Source organism: Cryptomeria japonica, chromosome 3, assembly GCF_030272615.1.
Source record: "Cryptomeria japonica chromosome 3, Sugi_1.0, whole genome shotgun sequence".
NCBI classification, from domain to species: domain Eukaryota; kingdom Viridiplantae; phylum Streptophyta; class Pinopsida; order Cupressales; family Cupressaceae; genus Cryptomeria; species Cryptomeria japonica.
In genome coordinates, this window is record NC_081407.1 from 82,823,745 (window position 1) to 82,843,619 (window position 19,875).

Here is a 19,875-nt window from a genome sequence, read left to right on the forward strand (position 1 = left end):
GTTTGTTGTAGTTTAGTTTTTGTTTTGTTAGTTGGGATGCAAAAATAGATATGCTAGGTTCATTCCTTAGTCCCTCACAGTCCTAGTCCCCATTCAGAGGCAATTGTTACTCCCGTATTCCACATTTGTTTCCCCATTGCAAGTTTTTCCTTTGCAGACATTTTTATTGTTTTGAATGTCTCCTGCGGTTGTAGTCAAAATCATCTTTGTCTTCAACCCCATTTTGTAAGCCATGTAATTGAAAGTTGAACCTTTTCTTCATTGAACCAATCTTTTAAGTTAAGAGGTTCATAGGCACATTGGTTCAATGAGGTTTATTAGTCGCTCAAGTTAGTCTAGGGTCTGAATGGCTTAGTCCTTTGTGTTGCACAATTAAACCTAGAACTAGTGAACCTTTACAGTTCAACAGTTCATCAGTTCCATGGTCTGATATTTTCAACCATTAGGCTCAAAGATAAAGCAAGGTGTGCTGAAAGAAAATGAGCATCATTATTCCATAATAGAATATTCCAAGCAATTGAAGCTCTTTTCTGACCAGACTATAACTTTTCAAAATGGAAAGTAATTATTAGTTTGACAGGTAATTTCATGAAGTGATATGTAATTAATGCTTGCATCAGGGATTATCTTTTCCAAGTTATCTCACACGCATGAGTACTATCAAATTTGTGTCACCAAATTTCATGCTAGTCATATCAAAGTACTTTAAATCTGGTTTGAGAAGCCAAATTAGTAAACAAACAATTCAGAGAACGAAAGGTAATTCTCTACTTCTCAAGCTTAGAAATGGTACAGTATATGATAGGTGAGTTTAGTCCTAGACATTTCTTTCATTTAGAATATAGAATAGAACATTTCTTCAGTTTCTTGTTGTGGTGGTTCTTGATTTATTTGTTTGGCATTGTTTAGTGTTGAAGTGGTTGCATTGTTAAAATGAGACCGGTACCTCACAAAATGGTTGTCGAAGCTAGTCTCATTAGTTCTCTCCCTAAGTTTGGTGACACGTCTCTAGCTCATGCTGACCTTGAGGAGTTTATGGAAAGAGCTTGAAACCTTGCCAATTCTCCCATGATTCAAAGGATTGTGGATAGTGGTCTTATAGAAGTTGTCATTTTCCCACCTTCTCTACAATGTCCTGGACTGGATTTGGAATGTATGAACTCATATGATACAGTTGACAGGTGCATCAGGGATGCTAATGGTGGAGTATTATTGAATTTAAACAAAGAAACCATTATGGGTGTGATTTAAATTCCTTCCCAAGAAGCCTAGGAAAACTGGACCATCACTACTTCCTACAGCTACTTTAGTGAAAAGAAACCCTAATACAAAAGTGTCATAGCTAGGAATTGGTTGTTGAACTTTCAAAAAGGTGGTTCCAGGATTTCTAATCCTTTAACTTGAGAACATATGATAGAGTAGGTTAGGGACATTGTGATTTTGTTGCATAAGGTTAAAGGTAGTCAAAAGACCTTCTTTTGGGAGGATTGGATGTATTTCTTTATCCAAGTGATTTTAGACCAAAACAAGTACATTGACTGGGAAAGCATGATTGTGGATGGACTTCATGAGGGTTTGATTAATATTCTAGGAAGCAATAATTTCTACATGACTTCATACCTATTTTACTACTTAGCTTGTGTTAGGCGATGACCTAGACTCTATCATGGAACTTTTGTTGATGATATGCTAATTTATGATTATTACCCGCACTTGTAGGTGAAGAGGTGTCACAAAAATTATAGGCAGGTCAATGATGTGTTTGTTGGTAGGTTGATTATTGAGTTGTAGGGGAATGTGAACCAGCATATATCAGAGGAAGAAAAACAATTGGTTAGCTCATATGGGAGTTATTTCATTCAATTTCATTGGTTCACATATGTTAGGGATGTTGGTGTCTTTCAAGGTGAATGCATGAAACTTCCTAGGTATGCATTGGATCAATTTGTGTTAATAGAAATTTATCGGCAATTAGCTCATATTGATAAAAAAGACTGTAGGAAAGAAGGATTTTGGAATTGCTTTCCCAGTGGAGCTAGGCCAATATATTTGCAAAATAGTGTCAGATGCACTGAATCTAGAGGTTGATTTTAAAAAGCTAAATCTCAAATATTATGTTCCCTAGAAAAACTTTGATAGTAAGGGATATGAAGAGGAGCATTTGGTTCTTAGAGATGGTTTTAGTCATGTACCTAAACTAGAGGATTTTTGGGTAGATTGTATTGATGAATCTGAAGTACATAGGAGAATGTTTTATCAGTTCACTATGCATCAGATAAATTCTTTTGGGTTGAATATGAACATCTTTGAAGTTGAGTATACAAGGGAAGACTTGGCAGACCCTCATTATACACAGGTTGTACAGGGGATTCTGATTCCTAAAAATGGTTGGAATTAAGATGAGCAAGATCAAATAAGGGTCACATTATTCCCTGACATACGTAGGTATGAACAATGGTTAACGAAGAAAAGACTTAGAAAATTAAATGTTAGAAGAAACCCTATTCCAATCCGGAAAGTTTCATCTAAATAGCATGTTGGGCTTGGTATTGGAGGTGCTTCACATGTTAAACTAGAATTTGGTAGTGCTAAGGCTTTATTGGAAAAGCGGTCATCACCATAGATTACAAGATCTAAAACTAGAGGGAAAAGAAAGAAGGAACCTCTAGTGATTGTGGACTTAGACTCGTCCCTTGAATTTGAAAGTGCAATGGCAGAGCGAGAACTTGAGATAACACATGTAGAACACCTAGGAGCAGAGGAGATTGATATATCAAACTACATGATGGTACCCACTTTTGGCCCAACGAAAGATTTGAATAAAAAAGAAACTGGTAGTGAGCATCCTCATTGGCTAGATGCTACCTTGACCAGCAAGAAAAGGAATTTAGTTCCTACCTTGGTACCAATAGATGATATGGTCAGCAAAATTCTGGGAAGGACTCCAAAGGTAAAGAAATTGAAGACTATGTCAAGAATAGACTTTGATGAAGATACTAAGAATTGGACAACAACAATTACTCATCCAAATGTAGATGTAGCCACAGAAATCCCTTCAACAAAAGAATCTTCCATTCAGAAAGTGAACCTTGGAGCTGGAACAAAGGAAACTGATGTCTATCATCTGGAGGCATCGACCAAAAGAATTGTCAAACAGACTTGAAAGATGAAAGGGAGAAGCAAGAACTAAATGAGACCTTGAGACATATGGCATAATACATAGAGGTAATCCATAGTTCAAATCCACAACCTCTATCTAAAATACCATCCTCCTTTGAACCTAAATCACTAGTGAATCAGAAGGCACTTGAGAAAATTCAAAAATCTAGAATGATAACTGAGGTTTTCATGGACTAGCTTGAGGGAATTCATAAATCAAGAACATAATATTTTATAACCTAAGTAAGGTATATGAAAATTCTCAGTCAGTCATGAAGGAATTGGAGACAAAAATTATAGGTTGGAAAAAGGAAGAATCTAAATGGGCAGTGGTAGCAATGCAAATGCAAGAGGTGCATACATATGGGGTGGTGAAGTTCTTGAATGAAAAACCTGTGTCGAGCCTTGATGATAATATTCTTTATGTTTGCAAAAAGAATATAGACTGGAGAAACTCCATAATATAACAGGAAAATGGTGAGTTGGCCAAACTGATGAATCACCTTGCTGAACTGATCACATCAATGCAAAATGATCTCAAATGCATAGGGATTAAGTTCTTAAAAGAAGATGGGAAGACCATCAAAATTCATGAAGTAATAATAGAATCATTTGAGGGTAAGATCAATTATATGAAGGAGGCTAAAGCATTGGTTTTGAGTGATCTATCAACCACTGCCAAAATTGAATCTATGTTGTTTTTCTACATCTAACACTTAGGCAACCGTTCTAATTAGGTGGAGCAGGTTCATGGAAAAAAACCAGTGTCGAAACAAAGGATTTCTCATATCAGTCTCCCCCATTCCGTGCTTATCCAGAAATTCTCTGCAACTCACGTAGATTGGAAGAAAGCAACCACTGCCATATCTCCTAAATCCAATAAAAGTGCCTCTCAGCTCAGCTAGATTTCCTCTTAATATTTATTCTTGGCTTTTCCTATTTGGAAAACGAGTTTTAAATTTTCTATTTTAAAAACTACTTTGAAACTACAGCGTAGAAAGTAAAATTTGGTGTTTTCCTAATTAACTGTTGTCCAGGATGTGGCTATATATGCATTTTCATAAGACTTTTGAAGGGCCCAAAAAAATTTGAGTTGAGTTAGCAAACTTTATTTTCTTTTGGCATGTTATGGATTTTCAATGAAAACAATTTATCTATGAATAAAATGATATAGTTTTTGTAGCTTTTAAATTTGTGTGTTTAAATTTGGAAAATAAATCTCTATTGGGATATATGTTTTTGTTCAAAATATGTTACTAGAATCATATGTCCATAAATTAATCTGATAAATAGAATCTGCTATTACCTTTTGTTTGGATATTCTGATCACCCTTGTTTTTTGATGCATGAGAGAGACTCGATCAGAGTCCATAATATTTTGATTTTATTATTAAAGTTAGTTTTGTAAAATGGAAAATCTTGAGTTGTAAGTCTATGGGCTTTGCATTCATATTGTGTTGATGAATGAATGTGGAATGCCTTTATCACTTTCTGGTTAAAAGTGAAATTAATGATTAGTTTGTGTTTAAAATTCATTGAATATCATATGAGAAATTGTACCCTTATGTAGAGGGTAAACCATTAATCAGTTCACCCAACTATTGGTTTCATTTGCCTTTCAATTAGGGCATACATGAGTCATCCATTGCAAAATTAAAGAAGGGCAAAGTCTGTTAACCAACATATATACAATTAGAAAAAAGACAAATGAATATAGGCCTTTTGAAAGGCTTTAGAACTCATTTTAGTTTCTTACAAAAGTAAAATATCTAGCTTGAATTATTTTACCATATTTTTAACCAAAATCCTCTTATGGGAACCATTCAATCCCTATATATTCCAAGAAAGAATAACCATCTCCTTTGATTACAGGAGCATTGACATTCCAGAGTAATTTGGCTACCATTATCCACATCCCTAGTTGCATTTGATTATTTTAATTCCTTTCCAATTTTCCTACCTAGCTTAGAATCCCTCCCACATCTGCAACTTTTCTCAAACTCTTAAGGAAGAGGCTTTGACAAGGGGGGAAGGGGGCTCTTCAAAATAGTTCTTCCTTCCTCCAGTTTGGTAGGATGAGCCTCACCAATTTTAGGTGTTTGAGGAGACACAATTATTGAGCTATCTTTCACATTGAAGGTATAGTCTAGAAGTGGTGGGCCCCATCCCTATGGAGGGATACCAAGCTGAGGATAACTAACCTTGGATACATTCATAGATGGAGAGGTCTCATTCAATGTAATTGGTTCCATAAAGGGATCAAAATTGAGCACACCATAAAACTAAGAGGAAGGGGTGAAGCAGTCCAAAGCACTTGTTTTAGATCTCAAAACTTTAAATCTCAATTATATCATCACAGTAGTAATAAATCATAAAAGTGCCAAGCACACCAAAAATATGAATACTATATTTAAATGGACAATTCAAGTAGGGAAAAACCATGGTGAGAAGTTAACTCACAATATGAATATATTTTATTACAATGTGCCTTTGGGACTCATTTCTCGTAAGAGGACATGGAAAACTAAGGCCCAGAACCTGAGGGAAAGATACAAATGACTTGTTGATCTCAAACACACTATGACCAAGATCATGGCAAACACATCTAAATTCAAACCTAATCTCAAAACATTGTCATATAGAAGATATTATCATCAAAGCTCTTCACAATTGAATGCAGTAGAACCTCAAGATTTGATATTCTTGAAAACCATCAACTTCTATTTTTTTCAAATTAATACTCCATCCACACTTTCACTCATACATATACAATTATTTATATACAAGATTAATTATAATAACCCTTAACTAGGTTGGTCACAAATAGAGTAAATAATATTACATGAATTTAGCTAATGGGACTTAAAAATATTTATTCTATTACACCTCAGGAGATATAGAGGACCCAAAAACATCACAACATATCATTTCCAAATTATTCTAATGAATTGCACACACTAACGCATCTTCCAAGGTTGGCATCAAATAAAACACGTGGACAAATATTAAACCATGTTAACTAATTGGACCAAAAAATAGATCTCCAATACAAATTGCACAAAGGGATCTACACATGCCATGGTGAGACCCAAAACACTAAAAAAATTCATCCTCCAAAGAAAAATATGCTCAATCACTCCCAAAATCATATCCCATATCATATCATCTCCCAAAAACATTATCCAAGTTGATCTTATATATTTGCACTAACAAAATTGATCCCCCACTAGTTGGCTTCTCAAAATATCAAAATATTAAACATGTAGCTTCAAGTCAGCTCAAATATTCACAAAACCATATTATGGATCCAAAACAGATGATCACACACTTCCCATAAGTTGGTCCAATTACCTTGAACTTACCAACCACCACTGGAATCACCTCAAAGAAACCGGTTCATACGTTACACCACCAATTATGAAGATAACCTTTTTTTACTGCTCTACTAGATACCAAACCTTCTAACATGCTTAAGAAACAACACCAAAGGATAAGATTGTGTGATAATCTACTTCTCATACTCAATCAAATTAACTTTGATCATTGAAACCAAAAAGACATCACCAGAAATGAGAAATGTTCATGAAAACTATAAACTAAGTATCACAGACAAACTTATACCAAAACTTACTCAATACATTTAGATATCCCAAACTCCATAATGGATAAGATCAATAGGCTAAGTTGCAATAGGTTGAGTTCCCATCAGTGTAATTCACATTTTCACCCAATGTAAATAGTTTTAAAAGTAAGGTAATTTATTATAAGGTTTTTTTGCAATATTTAATACATTTAGAAAAAGTAATTTACTTAATGTAATAATAGATAAGTTACTCACAAATTATATTAAATAAACATTAAAAACATAACAATATATTTATGCAGAAAATATATTCAAGAAGGAACTTACAAAGGATTAGTTATAGTCCTAGGGTTTTCAGGCAAGGAAGCAGTCCAGGAGGACATGGTTCTAGCCCTCTGGCCAGGACACTACTGAGTGTATGTTGTACCCATAGCCCTGGCCACACACTATAAAATTTATCCTTCTCTATATTCTTCTCTTGTGCCTCCTCCCCCATTCTCTATTAATTTATGGGTTTTTAATAATACCCCAAGGGTTGTTACAAAAGTCACACCCTTATATTATAATAATATTTCTTAATTACTTTGAAATTTATATATTCCTTTGTTACAAATTCTTTCATGGGAAAAAGTCCCATAACATTTCTCCCCTTGTAATTTAGTTATTGTCCTCAATAGAAAGAGATGCATCTGCATCACAACTCAAAGAGAAACATGTAGTCATTAACTAAATATTTGCATACTTGATTATTTTTCTATTTATATTTTAATTTACCTACATTCATTTCATCATTTACTTCATAGAGCATCTTTTAAATATTCTTTTTGTTCCATCTTTGAATACACAAGTTCAATAATCATTTTTATAATGAATTTGTTTTAATAAGAATTATATAGATGTTTTCAAAATATATCATGCACTTGAAGAACTTATTATAGTTTATGTGTTTAATCATTTTACTCATTCATGTAGTTCCTTCACACAATGCTTACCATGCATGTCTTATATATATGGTCACCCATAATTTATAAAAATATAGTCTATATACTCAGCATACATTCCAAGATGATATGACAATATTCATGCATTCTAGCCTACATTAATATCCTTCATATATCAAATGGAAAACATGTACAAAGTTATTGGGTTGATCAAGTCAAATAACAAAGTACAAAATAAATTAAAATATGGTAATCTTACCAAGTATCTTAAAAATATTTTAAAAATATCAAATTATTAAAACATAATATTGGGCTTAATCATTCCTTTATTTTAATCCAAGGCTGAAGGTTGGTTTAAAAGTTAATTTATCTATAACAATGATGATTTATATAAACCCATGTTTGATGAGATGACACTTGACAAGGATATTGGCACCTTCTGATGATGGTTAAAGATTGTTGTTTTATAGGAAATTCATGATAAAATTTACAAGAAAACTATATAGTAGTGATCCCTAGAAAGATTTATGATTCAAAGAGACCATACACACTTTATTTGTTGTTTTTCCCATTTCTTTCAAAATGTAGTACAATACTTTTTTAATTTGAGTATATTATACCAAAATATTATTAACCTTGAGATGGATTATAAGTTGTGAAGATAAGCCAAGACCTTGCTTATATATATATATATATATATATATATATATTTCATAACCATTTTTTTTTCACTATGAAATATCAATTAGTATTTGAAATTTTAGAGGTGGTTTCTCCCCCACCATTTTAGAATCATTTTAATTCTAAATCTAGTAAACTATTATATCATTTTAACCAATGTACTCTAATAGAAAAATATTTGACTAATTTTAGGAGAAAAGTGATCCTGGGACCTAAGGGTTATGGGCCCATGATGTAACCTATAGCTTCATGTATATACCTTATACAAAAAAAAGGGGTTTGCAAAATGTGGAGCATCTACTAAGAAGATACAATTTCTAATTTCAATTTGGGTAGGACTATTTACTTTGCCTAGTGATTTATACTTTCATAAATGTTACCATGTTTACATTATCTACCACTACAACTTCATGCACCCTTTATATACAATCAATTAAGGGGGTTTTATATATGCCATGAATGTTCCATTAATGGGTTATGTACATTGGCATGATAGTTTCATAGTTACTTCCATACTAAAGGGAGTTTAATCAACCATTTTGAATAGTAAGAACCTTAAACTCTCCTTCCATTTTTTCACATAGTTGAAAATCCCTATCATATTTATCTTGGACATAATCTCTTTCTTTATTTTAATTGTATTTTATTAAGGGTATTCTCCAAGCAAGTTGTAGTTATTTTCTTATTCTGTAATATGTTCTCTTTATAACATTATTTTATCTTTTACAAATTTCTAACAAAACAGTCATTTTAGAAGGGTGCAACACTTGTTCTCCACTTGTTTTCCATCTTGGTATTCTTAAATGTTTTCCATGTTGATTGTTGGATTTATATATCTTCATAATAATACACACATACATCAATATGGAGTAAAAATATATATAGGTGAAAATTTCAAACTTCTATAATTTATTATTATTAATTTTGGCTATCATCACTCATCCATAAAAATTGATTCAAATCTTCCATTTGCTAGCCTAGATAAGATTTGCATGTGTGGAATTACACCTAATTGCCTCTACATGAAAACTTGAACTTAGAATTTTAAAAATTAAAAATTCAAATTAAATCCCACATCAACCTTTTCACTTATGTTATTGTACTTATAACTGTTCCCTATCCTATTTGCACACTATCATAGTATCATCTGATCAGGATTAAATTGGGAAAATATTGAAATCTAATTTTTCCAAAATTTTATATGTTTTAGTTAATTGCAATTTTGAGGGTCTTTGGTGCATTTTTGGACAAATATGGTGCCCGGAAACATGATCAGACATCATTGATGTTTCCGAAACATGATGAGACATCATTGATGTTTCCAAAATTTGGTTCTAGATTATTTGAGTACCTTTCCAACGCATCAAACGGTTTGTAATTCGGAGCTAGGATGAGAAAGTTATGCCTTCTCAAAGTGGACTGAAATTTTATATTTAGTTTTTTGATAATTTTGATAGTTTTAATAGTTTAATTGTAATAAACATTATGATGACTCTTCATTTCAAATTCCAAGGGATTTGTGTGACCCTTGGGATACATTCGACTTGTATAAACTCCAATTTTGAATAGAATGGAGACAGTTTTTGGTTTGCAATCTTCTTGTTGTCAATTTCTTTTTGTGTTGAAATCTACAATACTGCAAGTATCACACTAGGTATTGTAATCTGGTTTTCATAAATCAGATCAGTGGTATCAGAGCGGGAACGCTCCTTTATGCCAATTTACACAAGGTCTTCCTACCAAAGATTAGGATTGGATACACAAGATTTGTCAAAATACCCACCTTTGAGACGCACACAATCGAAGATGTCAGACAATGATGTTAAGAAGTTGGTCGAGGAAGCTTTAAATAAGCAACGAGAGGAGATGATGAGTCAATTTTCATACCTCCTATAGAAGCAAAAACCCTCTGAATCTGAAACACCATTTCGTGGAAATACCCCTTTCAAAGTGCAGGTCAATTTCGACATCCCAAATTTTGAAGGAAAGGTCGATGCTGAAGCTGTTGATAACTGGTTATCAAAGTTGGATAGGTACTTTTCTGTAAATAATTTCTCAGATGCTGAAAAGATAACATTTGCTCTCCTCAAAGCTGAAACCCATGTGAAATTAGCATGGGAAACCAAAGTAGCAAATAAAGAACAAGAATCAGTTGCTGAAGATGGTTTTATACTATCTCTTGATAAGAAGCCCACATGGGGAGAATTTGTGGAATATATCAAAGAAGCCTACCTCCCAAAGGATGTATATGAACAAAAATACATAGAATGGCAGCTTCTTCACCAAAGGAGGGATCAGTCTGTGCAAGATTACACCAATACATTCCATTCACTTTCAGCAAAACTCGGTATTAATGATTCAGAGAAGCATAGAATTTTGAAATATCAGAGTGGACTTCATAGGTATATTCAAACAGAGATGGATTTTTTAAATATTGAGACATTGGCAACTGCCTATAAATATGCTACAAAAATTGAAGAAAAATCCAAGCAAAGAGGGAAGAGGGACTACTTTGCAAACAACAAGCCAAGGGCTGAAGGTGGCAATAAATTTTCAGGGAAACAGGTGACCAAGGAACCTCATTCAAATTCACCCAAGAACACATGGTGGTCTACTAAAAAGACAGACACAGGCATGTGGTGCAAGATGCATAGGTCCCCAACCCATAATACAAAGGATTGTCGAAGTATTAGAAATTTGATGACAGAAATACGAGGGGAGGAAGCTAAACCTGAATCGTCACCAATAGATAATTCTAAGAAAGAGGAGAATGATTCCATCATAGAAGCAAACCCATATGCCGTAGTTGGAACTGCTAAAGTATTTCCCCGTGAAGATGAAGAGAGACTTTTTCATTCATAGATGTGGGTTGATGGAAAGCCTCTACATTTTATTGTTGACAGTGGGAGTCAAAAGAGTTTGATCTCTAAGGAGGTAGTCAAAAGATTAAATTTGAAAGTGACAAGACACCCACAACCATACTCTATGGGATGGGTGAATGAGGGACAAGATATTCAAATCAATCAACAATGTCGTTTGCCATATTCAATCAAGCCTTTCAAGGATGAAGTGATATGTGATGTAGCACCATTGGATGTATGCGATGTCTTTCTGGGGCAACCATACATGTATCAGAGGCATGGGGTATATGAGTCAAGGCCACATAGTGTTACAATCAAGCTTGGTGAGAAGAGGTACCGAATACCAGAGGTATGTCCAACACAAACTACATCTTTAATTAGTGCTAAACAATGTAAACGCTTGATTGCTCAAACTGGAGCTTTTATTGTACTCATGATTCGCCCTGAACAAACAAAGTCAGTTGTTCTTAATACACATGCTAAGGTAACAAAGAATCAACAAAATCAAATAGATAAAATTTTGAAAGAATATCACAGTGTGTTTACACCACCAGTGGGAGTACCAACACACTGTCAAGTCAAGCACTCTATTGATTTAATTCCAGGCACACCGCTACCACATGAGCCAATATATAGGAGGTCAGTTTTGGAAAATAATGAGATTAAGAGACAAATTCAGGAGTTGATTCAGAAAGGACACATTCGTCCAAGTGCTTCACCTTGTGGAAGTCCAATTGTCCTTGCTAAAAAGAAAGATGGGACATGGAGGCTTTGTATTGATTATAGAGCATTAAACAAAATCTCTGTTAAAAATAGATATCCAATCCCTCGAATTGATGATTTGTTGGACCAACTTAGGGGGGCTAAATTCTTTACAAAAGTTGACTTGAAGTTTGGATACCACCAAGTACCAATTGATCCAGCAGATGTGTGGAAGACTGCATTTAAATCTAAGGAAGGTTTGTTTGAATGGTTGGTCATGCCTTTTGGCCTAACAAATGCCCCAGCCACATTTATGAGATTGATGAATGATGTGCTTAGACCATTCATTGATTCCTTTGTAGTTGTTTATTTGGATGACATACTCATCTTTAGCAGAACTTGGTCTGAGCATTTGCAGCATGTTGAACAAGTTCTTTCAACTCTGCAAAAACACAAACTTTATGCCAACATTGAGAAGTGTTCTTTTGGCATGCAGAGTATTCAATACTTAGGGTATATCATTGACGATGAGGGTGTTCATGTTGATCCAGCAAAGATTCAAATAATTCAAGATTGGCCATCCCCTAAAAATTTCACAGAGCTTCGTAGCTTCTTGGGCTTAGCCAACTTCTATCGTAGATTTGTGTTTGGTTTCTCACACATATCATGGCCTCTTAATCAATCACTCAGGGGTGGAGCACAAGCAAAATTTTAGTGGATAGAGGCACAACAACAAGCATTTGAGGAGTTAAAGAAAAGACTATGTTCAGCACCAGTATTGGTCCTTCCAGATCTACACCAAGCATTTGAGATAGAAACAGATGCATCAGATTATGCTCTTGGTGCGGTACTCACACAAAATGGGCATCCTGTTGCCTATCACAGTGAAACTTTTTCTGATACAGTATGTAAGTATCCCACCTATGATAAGGAGTTGTATGCCATTGTTCAGGCTTGCAAACAATGGAAACACTATATACTAGGAAAAGAAACTGTTATACATACAGACCATAAACCACTCCAATTCTTGCAAACACAAGGAAAGCTACAGAATGATAGACATCAACGGTGGTCAGTCTATTTAAAACAATTTCACCTCAACATTCGTCATAAAAAAGGAAGCAGTAACAAGGTGGCAGATTTTTTGAGTAGGCCTCCAATTGCAGGTTTGACAATAGTGTTGGATTCATGCGGTCATCAATCATCCACTTGGGAACAACTATATAGTACTGACCCTAATTTTGCTAACATCTATAGTAATTTGGTAGAAGGAAAATTTGTCTCTGATTTTCACTTGCAGGATGGGTTTCTTTGCCATAATGGTCACATATGTGTACCCACCGAAGAACAGAAGAAAATGATATGGGAAGCTCACTACAGTCGTGTTGCAGGACATTTTGGTATTGGTAAGACTACTGCTATCCTTCAAAAGTATTTCTATTGGCCAAAAATGAAGCAAGATGTCATTTCACATATACAAGCTTGTGCAGCCTGTGCGATTGCAAAACCAGCAAACCGTAAGTTGGGTCTATACTTACCATTACCTATTCCTGATAAGCCATGGCAGTCTATTTCAATGGATTTTATGTCTGGGCTTCCAACTACCAGGCGGGGGCATGATTGTGTATATGTTGTGGTAGATAGGTTTTCTAAAATGGCTATCATGGTGGCATGTAAAAAGATGATTTCTGTAGAAGATACTGCCAAGCTATTTTTTGAACATGTGTGGGTTCATTTTGGTTTGCCAAAAACCATTATTTCTGATAGGGATAGCAGGTTCATTAGCAAATTTTGGTCTGCACTATGGGCTAAAATGGACATGAAACTGACAAAGTCCACAACATTCCATCCCCAAACAGATGGGCAGACAGAAGTGGTGAATCGAATGATTATTCATATTTTACGGATGTATCATTCAAAACATCCTCGCACGTGGGATGAATGCTTACCCTATGTGCAACACAGCTACAACCGTGCACTCCATAGTACTACAGGGCACAGTCCATTTGAGGTTTCTCTTGGGTACCAGCCATTGGCACCTATGGATGTAGCAATACCATCTCTACAGTCTAGTAGTCCATTGAATGGTGACAAGGAGGTAGATAAAGCAGAAAAATTCATTGATAACATTAGACACCTACAACAACAAGTTTATGAGATATTGGAGGAGAGTAATCAGAAGTATAAGGAAAGACATGATAAACATAGAACTCCCCATCAGTTTCAGGTTGGTGACAAGGTATGGTTACATCTTCAGAAAGAGCACCTGCATGGACCAAATAGGAAGCTTCGACCTCTTCATTATGGACCATACACTATTGTGAAACAAGTTGGTGAGAATGCTTTTGAACTTAATTTGCCATCCTTTTTGGGACTGCATCTAGTTTTCAATGTGGAGTTGTTGAGACCCTATTTTCCTCCTTTATTGGATATCTCTCAAGCTACTGAATACATTCAAGCTGCAGAGTTAAACCCCTATACTACTGCTCCAGTCCAGTGTGACCATGTTACTGAAGCCATTTTCAAGACTTTGAGAAATCAGAAAATCCCTTTGTATCGGGTGGTTCGAGCTAGTCAGCATTCTCATCAAGGCAAGTGGCTTACTAAGGAACAAATTGAAGAACAATTTCCTCATCTGTTGCAGCAGATTAGTGCAATGGGGCCCATTGCCTCTTAAGGGGGGAGGAATGATGAGGATTAAATTGGGAAAATATTGAAATCTAATTTTTCCAAAATTTTATATGTTTTAGTAAATTGCAATTTTGAGGGTCTTCGGTGCATTTTTGGACAAATATGGTTTGGTTCTAGATTATTTGAGTACCTTTCCAACGCATCAAACGGTTTGTAATTCGGAGCTAGGATGAGAAAGTTATGCCTTCTCAAAGTGGACTGAAATTTTATATTTAGTTTTTTGATAATTTTGATAGTTTTAATAGTTTAATTGTAATAAACATTATGATGACTCTTCATTTCAAATTCCAAGGGATTTGTGTGACCCTTGGGATACATTCGACTTGTATAAACTCCAATTTTGAATAGAATGGAGACAGTTTTTGGTTTGCAATCTTCTTGTTGTCAATTTCTTTTTGTGTTGAAATCTACAATACTGCAAGTATCACACTAGGTATTGTAATCTGGTTTTCATAAATCAGATCATCATCATTGAACAATAATAGCATTATGAAACCCTTCATCATCTTATACATTTCTACATGGTTATCTATTGTCTATAATCATTATTTTAAAATCATTGAATTACTTGATAAATTAATGCTAATGTAAGTAAATTTGTGCCCAATAATTTTTTATTTTTATTATTATTTTTTTAATTATTTTAAAGACTACCCCACTTTAGGCACAGACTCAGTGAGGCAAGACAAACTTCCATGGTCATTTATTCCTTATCAATTCACTTCCTATATTTGTTTCCATTCTACTTGACATATCATAGCTTTGTATGCAAAGATTCAAAACCATAGTGAAGAATAATTATTAATTCTAAATCCTCATATATAGAGTTCTAATCCTATTGATGCTCATGCATCCCATCCTCTAGTATCAATCCCTAAAAGATGACAATATTAAATTCATATTTAATGATAGGAACTTTTTAACTATATGTTGGGTAATGCTAAACATGAGGTGAATAATAATAATAATATTCTGCTATGATAATATTGGCATATCTGTCAATAAATTGAAGGCACGGTTTAGGATGCACACATCTAATATTTTTCTATGATAATGTTGGAATATCTTCAATAAAATTTAAGGAACGGTTCAGGTTGCACACATCTATTTTGTTGGCCAATTAATTCATAAATTTCTAGTCGCATTGTTCAATTAAACCACAAACAAGACTAGACTACGCACAAAAAAGGAAGGATTTTTTTTTCCTTCTCATAGCACCAATTGCATCAATGATCAACTCCATTTCTACTCTATTCAAGAATACATATACCATACTATTATCTTTGTCATGTGAACACCCTTCAAATAAATAACTTCTATTTTGGCTTCAAGGTAGAAATCTTGTCAGTACAAAAGGTAGATTCTATCTCATGGAATGATATGATTGTAAGTATACTATGTTATAATTTCAAATGATTCGCATGCCTCAAATAGATTCAATCTCATGGAATGATATGATTGTAAGTATACAAATAATGGCTCAGTTGAAAAGGCTTCAAACAAATGTGGTCTCATCCAACACCATGATTGCAGTATATCCACATAATTGATATGTTGAAAAGGATTGGAACTCCCAAGTAGATTTGGTGTGTAGTAATGGACAACATACAAGACCAAGGAATAAGGAATAAGGTAGTTTTTAATTGCAACAAGAGATAAATGAAGGTTAGAAATAAATTTAGGATGTTGCAGATTTAAATTGTGAGGGTAGGCAAAAAAATTTTAAAAATATTAACCCTCTGATTTATTTATTCAAGTATAGCATCCCTTTATTCTATGGTTTTCACAAAAAATAGTAAATTGGGCAGTTCAATAAGTTTAATCAGAACATGCATTTTCAAATAAATCTTTATTTTAATCACAACAACTTAACATTAGTAGCAGCAGGAACTAATATCACTGGTCAAAACATAAAGATTGTAATAAGAATAATAAAAAATAATTTATTTTTACATGGTGATTTTATAGTTTCAAAAAGTAAATTTGTTGTGCCAAATTTTAAGTCTCTAATTTTAAATCTTTTGTGAAATAATTTTCTTTAAGTAAAATAGAAATTATAGTATCAAATAGAAATCTTTATGCAAGGGATTTGGATTCTAATTGGACTTGATAATTTTTTTTATAGAAAATAATAACAACAAAAAATGAATAACTTGTAGAGTAAAGATCATTGAGGCTTTGATACCAAATGTAATTCATATTTTCACCCAATGTAAATAGTTTTAAAAGTAAGATAATTTATTAATAATTTATTATAAGGTGTTTGTGCAATATTTAATACATTTAGAAAAAGTAATTTACTTAATTTAATAATAGATAAGTTACTCACAAATTATATTTATTTCATCTTATTTTATTTTTGATATGCTTAGTATTGATTAAATTTGATGTCTATCTTGACTTTAATAAAAATAAACTATATGTGATTCTAAAAAATGGAGTGCAGGAGGAGACTAGGGTTTTCTCCAAGTGCTTGGAAAATCATCGGCCCTGACTTCCACCGCACGCAAATCATTTTTCAGTGGTAGATCTAAGAGCGTAGGAGGAGAGATGGAGGTAGTTTTGGTGAGGCCAGACTCTCTTTCGAGTAAGACAAAAACAAATGGGGCCATTCCCAGATTCTGAATTTTCTTAAGTGGAGCAAAAAATAGACTGAGGAGCGGTTGTGGAAGAAAATACAAGTAGCTTCGAAGAATCCCATTTTGGTGGAGGTACTGGTGATGGAAGATAAGAGAACCATCAGCATCTGTATTGATTATGGCTTGGAAGTAGTCAATTCACGTCTTGTGCACTAGAGCTTTCTTCATGAAGTGGGGAAGTGATTGGCCTGCTTTTTCCAAGATTAGGAAATGGGTTGATGAGGAATGGGGGAGCCACTTTGAGATTAAAACCCTAACCTATTTGGATTAGGCTGTACAACCTACCACATGAATATTGGAAGGAGGAAGTCTTCAAGGTGATTGGGGATAAGCTAGGGAGATTTATTAAATCTGATGAAGCCATTGACAAACATGACTCATGTATGTATGCTCGAATTTGTATAATGTGGAAACCGCACCCTGGGTTCCCCAAGGCCATTGAAAGCCACTCACTCGAGGGTTTTTGGAGGCAAGAGATTGAAGTTGAAGAGATCATGGTGAAGTGAAAGTCCGATAAATTATGGGGCCATGAGGAGTTTGATTGCAAGGCAAGTCAGAAAGGTAAGGGCAGGGTAGACAGAGCACTGGAGGATCAGTTGATAGCATCAACAGATGGTGTAAAGGTGGTGTCGGATGCCATACTCTCAAAGTCAGTTCCTGTCTTTGACTTGAAAGTAAGTTGGGGTGTGACATTCTATCATAGCATTGTTTTAAGGGGTGGGCCTGAAGTGTCCTTGGTTTCTAAAAATACAATGGTGTCTAAGCTTGTAGATCAAGCCACGGTCTTTGTTCCTATTGTTGGTGTGGGTGATGCGAATAGGATAGGTTTTGAAGGGGAGACTTCCTTGGATCAGTTTTCACTTCTGGCAGGATGTGTTGGGGAGACCCACATGGCTTCAACAAATGGAGAAGTTATTTGAGGAGGTCTCACTCCTAAGATTGGCTTTGTTTTGGAGTTAGACCCAGTGGTTATTCCTCATGATGGAGTAGGTGGTGTGGAGATTCCCTCCCCTCCCCCGTCACCTCCCCCATTTGGGTTCAGGATGGAGGTATCGGTGTTGGTAGGACAAGGAATCTATCGGTGAGTTATGACTCTAGTGCAGGGATGAAAGAGGTAAAGGCAAGCAGGTTTAAAGATATCCATATGTCCCCGATTAAGGAGGATTATGTGAACTCAGTGGAGCTAGAGTCCGAAGATGAAGAAGGCCTGAGTGATGATTCTTTGGGGTTGTCAGTAGAGGTAGGGGAGGCAAATTTAAGGACCATCAAACAGTCTAAAGAAAATCCTATTAAGGTGACTAAAGGGAGTATGGGGGGAAGGAAAAATAGACAGAAGTTGCAAGAGGAAACAAGCAACATGAAGGGACAGACTAGACTTCTTAGATCTGGGAGAGACCTATTCTCTCCTGGGTAGCAATGAAGTTCCTTACTTGGAATGTTAGGGGCTGCAATGGCCCTGACAAGTGATGCTTGATCAAAAGTGGTTTTGATCAGGTGAAGCCAGAAGTTATTTGCATTCAGGAAACAAATTTAGGTAGTGAAGAAGCGAGTAGAGTTCTTGGTGTTAGAAAAATGTGGTCAGGTTTTTTGGTCAATTTGGAGGGGGCTTCAAATGGGTTGGGTATCTTATGGAATCCCCAAATAGTGAAAGTGGAAGTAGTCTCAAATTCTAGATATTGGAAGATGGTAAAGGTAAGCTCAAGGACTTTCAAATTTTCAAGTTTCTTAATCAATGTTTATGGCCCTACTAAAACAGCAGATAAGTCCCAGTTATGGGAGGAAATTTTGAGGATTTTAGAGGATGTTAGGCCGGCCTTAATGATTGTTGTGGGGGAATTCAATGCCACTCTCTCCTATTCAAACAAATGTGGAGGGGTGAGAAGGATGTGCAGGATTCAATCTGATTTTCAGACCTTTGTGGATTCTGATGCTTTGTTGGAGGTGGCTGCTAAAGGGGGGAACTTTACGTGGACCAATAGGTGTTTGGGATTCTCCAATATATATGAGAAACTTGATAGGTTCTTTCTATCCAGGGACTGGAACCTGGCTCCCCTTATTTTTGAGGCAAAAATTTTGGCTATTTCAGGTTCCGACCACTTCCCAGTCTCACTGGTTGTGCAGAAGGATGGAGTTCCACTCAAATGTCCCTTTAAGGTGGAAAAGATGTGGCTAAGGGAACAGGGCTTCAAAGATCAGGTGTTTTGTTGGTGGAAGGAGGCCCCTATGGTTGAAGCCTTCTTGGCCTTCTAGTTCTTTGAAAATCTAAGTTATGCTAAACAAAAACTGCAAAGCTCGAACATGGATGTTTTTGGAGATATCTTTGATGAAAAATGAAAGATTGAAGGTGAGTTAGGGGCTCTGAACTCGATATTCATGGCAAAGGGTATGGACGAGGTGGATTATCTCACAGACAAAGACTTTCTTAGTAGATATGGGGAAGTTCTGCAGAGGCAAGGAATTTTCTGGAGGCAAAAATCGCTAGATAATTGGCTTAGAGCTGGAGATAGAAACACCAATTTTTTTCATAGTTCGATGAAGATTAAGAGAAGCCTTAATAGAATTCTATCCCTGCGACTCATGGATGGTACCTTAATGGAGGATTCTGCCTGGATTAACTA